The following is a 12,349-nucleotide window of genomic DNA, read 5'->3' as shown; positions in this document are numbered from 1 at the left end:
AAAAAGGTGTAAAAACGTAGCATTTAAAACTGGACAAAAAATCATATTTGACAACACTAGAAATATAAAAAAAAACATGATTAATATGGTATGGCACATGTGTTAATATTTTGTGAAAGATTTTATAAGTGGAGACAGAGCAGACAATGATCCATACTTGTGTAGTGTGTGTGACCACAACACTCACTACACGAGTGTATATACCTGTGACCACAACACTCAGTACACGAGTGTATATACCTGTGACCACAACACTCAGTACACGAGTGTATATACCTGTGACCACAACACTCAGTACACGAGTGTATATACCTGTGACCACAACACTCAGTACACGAGTGTATATACCTGTGACCACAACACTCACTACACGAGTGTATATACCTGTGACCACAACACTCACTACACGAGTGTATATACCTGTGACCACAACACTCAGTACACGAGTGTATATACCTGTGACCACAACACTCAGTACACGAGTGTATATACCAGTGACCACAACACTCAGTACACGAGTGTATATACCAGTGACCACAACACTCAGTACACGAGTGTATATACCAGTGACCACAACACTCAGTACACGAGTGTATATACCTGTGTGACCACAACACTCCGTACACGAGTGTATATACCTGTGACCACAACACTCAGTACACGAGTGTATATACCAGTGACCACAACACTCAGTACACGAGTGAATATACCTGTGTGACCACAACACTCAGTACACGAGTGTATATACCAGTGACCACAACACTCAGTACACGAGTGTATATACCAGTGACCACAACACTCAGTACACGAGTGTATATACCAGTGACCACAACACTCAGTACACGAGTGTATATACCAGTGACCACAACACTCAGTACACGAGTGTATATACCTGTGACCACAACACTCAGTACACGAGAGTATATACCTGTGTGACCACAACACTCAGTACACGAGTGTATATACCAGTGACCACAACACTCAGTACACGAGTGTATATACCTGTGACCACAACACTCAGTACACGAGAGTATATACCTGTGACCACAACACTCAGTACACGAGTGTATATACCTGTGACCACAACACTCAGTACACGAGTGTATATACTAGTGACCACAACACTCAGTACACGAGTGTATATACCAGTGACCACAACACTCAGTACACGAGTGTATATACCAGTGACCACAACACTCAGTACACGAGTGTATATACCAGTGACCACAACACTCAGTACACGAGTGTATATACCAGTGACCACAACACTCAGTACACGAGTGTATATACCAGTGACCACAACACTCAGTACACGAGTGTATATACCTGTGACCACAACACTCAGTACACGAGAGTATATACCTGTGTGACCACAACACTCAGTACACGAGTGTATATACCAGTGACCACAACACTCAGTACACGAGTGTATATACCTGTGACCACAACACTCAGTACACGAGAGTATATACCTGTGACCACAACACTCAGTACACGAGTGTATATACCTGTGACCACAACACTCAGTACACGAGTGTATATACCAGTGACCACAACACTCGGTACACGAGTGTATATACCAGTGACCACAACACTCAGTACACGAGTGTATATACCTGTGACCACAACACTCAGTACACGAGAGTATATACCTGTGACCACAACACTCAGTACACGAGTGTATATACCAGTGACCACAACACTCAGTACACGAGTGTATATACCAGTGACCACAACACTCAGTACACGAGTGTATATACCTGTGACCACAACACTCAGTACACGAGAGTATATACCTGTGTGACCACAACACTCAGTACACAAGTGCATATACCAGTGACCACAACACTCAGTACACGAGTGTATATACCTGTGACCACAACACTCAGTACACGAGAGTATATACCTGTGACCACAACACTCAGTACACGAGTGTATATACCAGTGACCACAACACTCAGTACACGAGTGTATATACCAGTGACCACAACACTCAGTACACGAGTGTATATACCAGTGACCACAACACTCAGTACACGAGTGTATATACCTGTGACCACAACACTCAGTACACGAGAGTATATACCTGTGACCACAACACTCAGTACACGAGAGTATATACCTGTGACCACAACACTCAGTACACGAGTGTATATACCTGTGACCACAACACTCAGTACACGAGTGTATATACCTGTGACCACAACACTCAGTACACGAGTGTATATACCTGTGACCACAACACTCAGTACACGAGAGTATATACCAGTGACCACAACACTCAGTACACGAGTGTATATACCTGTGACCACAACACTCAGTACACGAGTGTATATACCTGTGACCACAACACTCAGTACACGAGTGTATATACCTGTGACCACAACACTCAGTACACGAGAGTATATACCTGTGACCACAACACTCAGTACACGAGTGTATATACCTGTGACCACAACACTCAGTACACGAGTGTATATACCAGTGACCACAACACTCAGTACACGAGTGTATATACCAGTGACCACAACACTCAGTACACGAGTGTATATACCTGTGACCACAACACTCAGTACACGAGTGTATATACCTGTGACCACAACACTCAGTACACGAGTGTATATACCTGTGACCACAACACTCAGTACACGAGTGTATATACCAGTGACCACAACACTCAGTACACGAGTGTATATACCAGTGACCACAACACTCAGTACACGAGTGTATATATCAGTGACCACAACACTCAGTACACGAGTGTATATACCAGTGACCACAACACTCAGTACACGAGTGTATATACCGGTGACCACAACACTCAGTACACGAGTGTATATACCAGTGACCACAACACTCAGTACACGAGTGTATATACCAGTGACCACAACACTCAGTACACGAGTGTATATACCAGTGACCACAACACTCAGTACACGAGTGTATATACCTGTGTGACCACAACACTCAGTACACGAGTGTATATACCAGTGACCACAACACTCAGTACACGAGTGTATATACCTGTGTGATCACAACACCCAGTACACGAGTGTATATACCTGTGTGACCACAACACCCAGTACACGAGTGTATATACCTGTGTGACCACAACACCCAGTACACGAGTGTATATACCTGTGTGACCACAACACTCAGTACACGAGTATATACCTGTGACCACAACACAGTACACGAGTACATACCTGTGACCACAACACCCAGTACACGAGTATATACCTGTGACCACAACACCCAGTACACGAGTATATACCTGTGACCACAACACTCGGTACACGAGTGTATATACCTGTGTGACCACAACACCCAGTACACGAGTGTATATACCTGTGTGACCACAACACCCAGTACACGAGTGTATATACCTGTGTGACCACAACACTCAGTACACGAGTACATACCTGTGACCACAACACCCAGTACACGAGCATATACCTGTGACCACAACACTCAGTACACGAGTATATACCTGTGACCACAACACCCAGTACACGAGTATATACCTGTGACCACAACACTCAGTACACGAGTATATACCTGTGACCACAACACTCAGTACATGAGTATATACCTGTGACCACAACACTCAGTACATGAGTATATACCTGTGACCACAACACTCAGTACACGAGTATATACCTGTGACCACAACACTCAGTACATGAGTACATACCTGTGTGACCACAACACACAGTACATGAGTATATACCTGTGACCACAACACTCAGTACACGAGTATATACCTGTGACCACAACACTCAGTACATGAGTATATACCTGTGACCACAACACTCAGTACATGAGTATATACCTGTGACCACAACACTCAGTACACGAGTATATACCTGTGACCACAACACTCAGTACACGAGTATATACCTGTGTGACCACAACACTCAGTACACGAGTATATACCAGTGACCACAACACTCAGTACACGAGTATATACCAGTGACCACAACACTCAGTACACGAGTATATACCTGTGACCACAACACTCGGTACACGAGTATATACCTGTGTGACCACAACACTCAGTACACGAGTATATACCTGTGTGACCACAACACTCAGTACATGAGTATATACCTGTGTGACTACAACACTCAGTACATGAGTATATACCTGTGACCACAACACTCAGTACATGAGTATATACCTGTGTGACCACAACACTCAGTACGAGTATATACCAGTGACCACAACACTCAGTACATGAGTATATACCTGTGTGACCACAACACTCAGTACATGAGTATATACCTGTGACCACAACACCCAGTACACGAGTATATACCTGTGTGACCACAACACTCAGTACATGAGTATATACCTGTGTGACCACAACACTCAGTACATGAGTATATACCTGTGTGACCACAACACTCAGTACACGAGTATATACCTGTGACCACAACACTCAGTACATGAGTATATACCTGTGTGACCACAACACTCAGTACATGAGTATATACCTGTGACCACAACACTCAGTACACAAGTATATACCTGTGACCACAACACTCAGTACACGAGTATATACCTGTGACCACAACACTCAGTACACGAGTATATACCTGTGTGACCACAACACTCAGTACATGAGTATATACCTTTGTGACCACAACACTCAGTACACGAGTATATACCTGTGACCACAACACTCAGTACATGAGTATATACCTGTGTGACCACAACACTCAGTACACGAGTATATACCTGTGACCACAACACTCAGTACATGAGTATATATACCTGTGACCACAACACTCAGTACACGAGTGTATATACCTGTGACCACAACACTCAGTACACGAGTGTATATACCTGTGACCACAACACTCAGTACACGAGTGTATATACCAGTGACCACAACACTCAGTACACGAGTGTATATACCAGTGACCACAACACTCAGTACACGAGTGTATATACCAGTGACCACAACACTCAGTACACGAGTGTATATACCAGTGACCACAACACTCAGTACACGAGTGTATATACCGGTGACCACAACACTCAGTACACGAGTGTATATACCAGTGACCACAACACTCAGTACACGAGTGTATATACCAGTGACCACAACACTCAGTACACGAGTGTATATACCAGTGACCACAACACTCGTACATACCTGTGACCACAACACCCAGTACACGAGTATATACCTGTGACCACAACACTCAGTACACGAGTATATACCTGTGACCACAACACCCAGTACACGAGTATATACCTGTGACCACAACACTCAGTACATGAGTATATACCTGTGACCACAACACTCAGTACACGAGTATATACCTGTGACCACAACACTCAGTACATGAGTATATACCTGTGACCACAACACTCAGTACATGAGTATATACCTGTGACCACAACACTCAGTACACGAGTATATACCTGTGACCACAACACTCAGTACATGAGTATATACCTGTGTGACCACAACACACAGTACATGAGTATATACCTGTGACCACAACACTCAGTACACGAGTATATACCTGTGACCACAGAGAAGTGTTTTTGGGTATGCCCAAATGAGGAAAATCTGTGGACTAAAATCACAAGGGTATTAAAAGAGGATAACATCAAAGCTGCTTTCATAGAAAACCTGGAAGCTTTCTACAACAGATGGGAACATAAAAAGTCCGGGCTGAATGGTACTGCCCTTGATACTGGCCATGTAGTCACAAACTGTAAGGCTGGAGGTGATGTCCTGGTAGTCAGTAAATGTAGGGCTGATAGTGTTGTCCTGGGAGACAGTAATGGTGAAGCTGGAGATACTGTCCTGGGAGACAGTAATGGTGAAGCTGGAGGTGCTGTCCTGGGAGACAGAAATGGTGAAGCTGGAGATACTGTCCTGGTAGACAGTAATGGTGAAGCTGGAGATTTTGTCCAGGTAGTCGGGAATTATACGCAGGAAGGAATACATATAAATGACCTCATAGAGGACAGGAGCCATAGTAGGGAAACAAGTGTAGTCAAAGATAAGATAAAACCAATATTGCAAACCAGAAATACCGCAGGAAATAGCAAACAAGAGGACTCCAATAGCAATAGTGAGGATAAATTACCAAAAACAACTGGTGGGAGCTCCATTGTTGGTGCTAAGGAGGATAGGAATAAGACAGGGAAACATGCACCAACAGGGAAATCACCGACCAGTATGTTTTAAATAAGTGACCCACTGATCAGAGCAGATCGACTGGTCCGAACCCTTGACTGGTCCGAACCCTTGACTGGTCCGAACCCGGGACTGGTTTCAAACAGTTTCGTTGGACAATAAAGCAGACTGTAAACGGATGGGTTTGTAGGCGCCCTTATAAACACAAACATTAAAAATCAGGAACGTGACGGTAAGCTGTCCAATATACAAAAAGAGTTAGAAACAGAAATACAAATAGCTAGAGCTTCATTTAAGGTTATTAATATAATATTCAAGAGGTTGCTAGTAGACTTGCAGTAAATCAACCATTCAAATCATTATGAAGCTGTGTGTAGTCTGTGGTCAGTCAAACAAACGGGCTACCACATGGATAAATTGTCATTTTTGTGGAAATTGGTGTCACGCTCCTTGTGCAGATATCCCAGAACTAGCTACAAGCAGTATTAAAACAGAGAAGTGTTTTTGGGTATGCCCAAATGAGGAAAATCTGTGGACTAAAATCACAAGGGTATTAAAAGAGGATAACATCAAAGCTGCTTTCATAGAAAACCTGGAAGCTTTCTACAACAGATGGGAACATAAAAAGTCCGGGCTGAATGGTACTGCCCTTGATACTGGCCATGTAGTCACAAACTGTAAGGCTGGAGGTGATGTCCTGGTAGTCAGTAAATGTAGGGCTGATAGTGCTGTCCTGGGAGACAGTAATGGTGAAGCTGGAGGTGCTGTCCTGGGAGACAGTAATGGTGAAGCTGGAGATACTGTCCTGGGAGACAGTAATGGTGAAGCTGGAGGTGCTGTCCTGGGAGACAGAAATGGTGAAGCTGGAGATACTGTCCTGGTAGACAGTAATGGTGAAGCTGGAGATTTTGTCCAGGTAGTCGGGAATTATACGCAGGAAGGAATACATATAAATGACCTCATAGAGGACAGGAGCCATAGTAGGGAAACAAGTGTAGTCAAAGATAAGATAAAACCAATATTGCAAACCAGAAATACCGCAGGAAATAGCAAACAAGAGGACTCCAATAGCAATAGTGAGGATAAATTACCAAAAACAACTGGTGGGAGCTCCATTGTTGGTGCTAAGGAGGATAGGAATAAGACAGGGAAACATGCACCAACAGGGAATACAGTCACAGAAACCCAAGGCAAACGGAAACCAAGCCTGTGCACATACTATGCACTTGGTATCTGCTGGCATGGGAAATCTGGAAAAACAGATGGGACATGCAACTATGACCACCCTAGAAAATGTCATGCCCATATGACAACAGGAAAATGCAAACTCCCTTCCTGTAAGCTTTTTCACCCTGAAATGTGTACCTCTTCAGTACAGGAAAGACTGTGCTATAACTTAAATTGCCAGGCATACCATCTAAAGGGGACAAAAAGATACAAAACATCCAGGCCATGGGAAAACCTGGGTAGCCACAGCCACTCAAGAGGGAGAGGTTTTTTAGTGCCAGGAAGGAAAAAAAACTGGCAGGAAATGGCAGAAATCGTACACCAAATCCAGTCATTCCTGGAGTGGAACCACAGTCGATGGCCTCCACTCCAAACCAACAGATACAGATACTAATGCCGGAAAAAAAATCCCCCCCCAGTACCAACAATACCACCAGTCCGATAACATTCTTCTTTGCAAATATACAGGGTCTAAAGCCAGCAATAAACAACAAAATACCTTTCATCCGTGGACTGCTTGCAGAGGCAAAGGCAATGTTCGCGGCTTTCACTGAGACCCACATAAAGGATCACTTGGACAACGAAATATGGATCCCAGGTTACAACCTATACAGATGTGACAGAGTGAACAGGCAAAAGGGGGGGGTTGGCCTGTACATTGCAGAGTCACTTGTTTGCACAGAACTGCTTAATGCCTCAAATGACGTAGTGGAAGTTTTAGCAGTAAAGGTCGAGAACCAAAACCTAGTCATTGTGGTAGTCTACAAGCCTCCGGATGCAACATCCCAGCAATTCCAGGAACAGCTGTTAAAAATTGACCACTGTCTGGAAAATCTTCCAGCTCCTGCACCCAACATCTTGCTCCTGGGGGATTTCAACTTAAGGCACCTAAAATGGAGGAATATAGCAAATAATATTGTTGCAGTAATAACACCAGGAGGCAGCTCTGATGAAAACTCACACTCACACGAGCTTTTAAATCTCTGCACAAAATTCAATTTAAACCAGCAAATAATAGAGCCTACTAGACTGGAGAATACACTAGACCTCATCTTCACTAACAATGATGATCTGATAAGAAATGTCACCATATCAAAAACAATATACTCAGATCACAACATAATTGAGGTTCAGACATGTATGCGTGGAGCCTCAGACCGACAAAATGAGACTAGTCACGAGGGAGCATTCACCAAATTCAACTTCAATAACAAAAACATAAAGTGGGACCAAGTAAACCAAGTCCTAACCGATATAAGTTGGGAAGATATACTAAGCAACACAGACCCAAACTTATGCCTAGAACAGATTAACTCGGTGGCACTCGATGTATGCACAAGGCTTATTCCTCTAAGAAAAAGGAGGAGTAGATGTAAAATAGAAAGAGACAGGCGCTCCCTTTACAGGCGACGGAAAAGAATAACAGAGCGGCTAAAAGAGGTCAATATATCAGAAATGCGCAGGGAGACACTGGTCAGAGAAATAGCAAGCATCGAACTTAAGCTAAAAGAATCCTTTAGGAGTCAGGAATCGCGGGAAGAACTAAAAGCCATAAATGAAATCGAAAGAAACCCAAAGTATTTCTTCTCCTATGCCAAATCAAAATCGAGAACAACGTCCAGTATTGGGCCCCTACTTAAACAAGATGGGTCCTACACAGATGACAGCAAGGAAATGAGTGAGCTACTCAAGTCCCAATATGACTCAGTTTTTAGCAAGCCGCTAACCAGACTGAGAGTCGAAGATCAAAATGAATTTTTTATGAGAGAGCCACAAAATTTGATTAACACAAGCCTATCCGATGTTATCCTGACGCCAAATGACTTCGAACAGGCGATAAATGACATGCCCATGCACTCTGCCCCAGGGCCAGACTCATGGAACTCTGTGTTCATCAAGAACTGCAAGAAGCCCCTATCACGAGCCTTTTCCATCCTATGGAGAGGGAGCATGGACACGGGGGTCGTCCCTCAGTTACTAAAAACAACAGACATAGCCCCACTCCACAAAGGGGGCAGTAAAGCAACAGCAAAGAACTACAGACCAATAGCACTAACATCCCATATCATAAAAATCTTTGAAAGGGTCCTAAGAAGCAAGATCACCACCCATCTAGAAACCCATCAGTTACACAACCCAGGGCAACATGGGTTTAGAACAGGTCGCTCCTGTCTGTCTCAACTACTGGATCACTACGACAAGGTCCTAAATGCACTAGAAGACAAAAAGAATGCAGATGTAATATATACAGACTTTGCAAAAGCCTTCGACAAGTGTGACCATGGCGTAATAGCGCACAAAATGCGCGCTAAAGGAATAACAGGAAAAGTTGGTCGATGGATCTATAATTTCCTCACTAACAGAACACAGAGAGTAGTCGTCAACAGAGTAAAGTCCGAGGCAGCTACGGTGAAAAGCTCTGTTCCACAAGGCACAGTACTAGCTCCCATCTTGTTCCTCATCCTCATATCCGACATAGACAAGGATGTCAGCCACAGCACCGTGTCTTCCTTTGCAGATGACACCCGAATCTGCATGACAGTGTCTTCCATTGCAGACACTGCAAGGCTCCAGGCGGACATCAACCAAATCTTTCAGTGGGCTGCAGAAAACAATATGAAGTTCAACGATGAGAAATTTCAATTACTCAGATATGGTAAACATGAGGAAATTAAATCTTCATCAGAGTACAAAACAAATTCTGGCCACAAAATAGAGCGAAACACCAACGTCAAAGACCTGGGAGTGATTATGTCGGAGGATCTCACCTTCAAGGACCATAACATTGTATCAATCGCATCTGCTAGAAAAATGACAGGATGGATAATGAGAACCTTCAAAACTAGGGAGGCCAAGCCCATGATGACACTCTTCAGGTCACTTGTTCTATCTAGGCTGGAATATTGCTGCACTCTAACAGCACCTTTCAAGGCAGGTGAAATTGCCGACCTAGAAAATGTACAGAGAACTTTCACGGCGCGCATAACGGAGATAAAACACCTCAATTACTGGGAGCGCTTGAGGTTTCTAAACCTGTATTCCCTGGAACGCAGGAGGGAGAGATACATGATTATATACACCTGGAAAATCCTAGAGGGACTAGTACCGAACTTGCACACGAAAATCACTCACTACGAAAGCAAAAGACTTGGCAGACGATGCACCATCCCCCCAATGAAAAGCAGGGGTGTCACTAGCACGTTAAGAGACCATACAATAAGTGTCAGGGGACCGAGACTGTTCAACTGCCTCCCAGCACACATAAGGGGGATTACCAACAGACCCCTGGCAGTCTTCAAGCTGGCACTGGACAAGCACCTAAAGGCAGTTCCTGATCAGCCGGGCTGTGGCTCGTACGTTGGTTTGCGTGCAGCCAGCAGCAACAGCCTGGTTGATCAGGCGCTGATCCACCAGGAGGCCTGGTCACAGACCGGGCCGCGGGGGCGTTGACCCCCGAAACTCTCTCCAGGTAAACTCCAGGTAAACAACACTCAGTACACGAGTATATACCTGTGACCACAACACTCAGTACAATGGCTCTGGTGGCCTGGTGGTTAACGCTCTCGCTTCACACGGTGAGGGCCTGGGTTCGATTCCCAGCCAGAGTAGAAACATTGGACGTGTTTCTTTCCACCTGTTGTCTATGTTCCCCATCATTAAAATGGGTACCTGGGTGTTAGTCGACTGGTGTGGGTCGCATCCTGGGACACTGACCTAAGGAGGCCTGGTCACAGACCGGGCCGCGGGGGCGTTGACCCCCGGAACTCTCTCCAGATAAACTCCAGAAACACGAGTATATACCTGTGTGACCACAACACTCAGTACATGAGTATATACCTGTGACCACAACACTCAGTACACGAGTATATACCTGTGTGACCACAACACACAGTACATGAGTATATACCTGTGACCACAACACTCAGTACACGAGTATATACCTGTGTGACCACAACACTCAGTACATGAGTATATACCTGTGTGACCACAACACTCAGTACATGAGTATATACCTGTGACCACAACACTCAGTACATGAGTATATACCTGTGTGACCACAACACTCAGTACATGAGTATATACCTGTGTGACCACAACACTCAGTACACGAGTATATACCAGTGACCACAACACTCAGTACACGAGTATATACCTGTGACCACAACACTCAGTACACGAGTATAAACCAGTGACCACAACACTCAGTACACGAGTATATACCTGTGTGACCACAACACTCAGTACACGAGTATATACCAGTGACCACAACACTCAGTACACGAGTATATACCAGTGACCACAACACTCAGTACACGAGTATATACCTGCGACCACAACACTCAGTACACGAGTATATACCTGTGTGACCACAACACTCAGTACATGAGTATATACCTGTGTGACCACAACACTCAGTACACGAGTATATACCTGTGTGACCACAACACCCAGTACACGAGTATATACCTGTGTGACCACAACACTCAGTACACGAGTATATACCTGTGACCACAACACTCAGTACACGAGTATATACCTGTGACCACAACACCCAGTACACGAGTATATACCTGTGTGACCACAACACTCAGTACATGAGTATCTACCTGTGACCACAACACTCAGTACATGAGTATATACCTGTGTGACCACAACACTCAGTACATGAGTATATACCTGTGACCACAACACCCAGTACACGAGTATATACCTGTGTGACCACAACACTCAGTACATGACTATATACCTGTGTGACCACAACACTCAGTACATGAGTATATACCTGTGTGACCACAACACTCAGTACACGAGTATATACCTGTGACCACAACACTCAGTACATGAGTATATACCTGTGACCACAACACTCAGTACATGAGTATATACCTGTGTGACCACAACACTCAGTACATGAGTATATACCTGTGTGACCACAACACTCAGTACACGAGTATATACCAG

General features: G+C 44.3%; 1 protein-coding gene across 9 annotated transcripts in view; it reads right to left on the bottom strand.

Annotated features, from left to right (window-relative positions):
• The window catches only part of Hsepi (D-glucuronyl C5-epimerase), a 607,106-nt gene that overhangs the window by 332,367 nt on the left and 262,390 nt on the right, over positions 1 to 12,349 (bottom strand). The window lies entirely within an intron of this gene.

Source organism: Cherax quadricarinatus, chromosome 50 (genome assembly GCF_038502225.1).
Source record: "Cherax quadricarinatus isolate ZL_2023a chromosome 50, ASM3850222v1, whole genome shotgun sequence".
Lineage (NCBI taxonomy): Eukaryota > Metazoa > Arthropoda > Malacostraca > Decapoda > Parastacidae > Cherax > Cherax quadricarinatus.
Note: the sequence above shows the minus strand (reverse complement) of the source record. Positions and strands in the feature narration are given on the sequence as shown.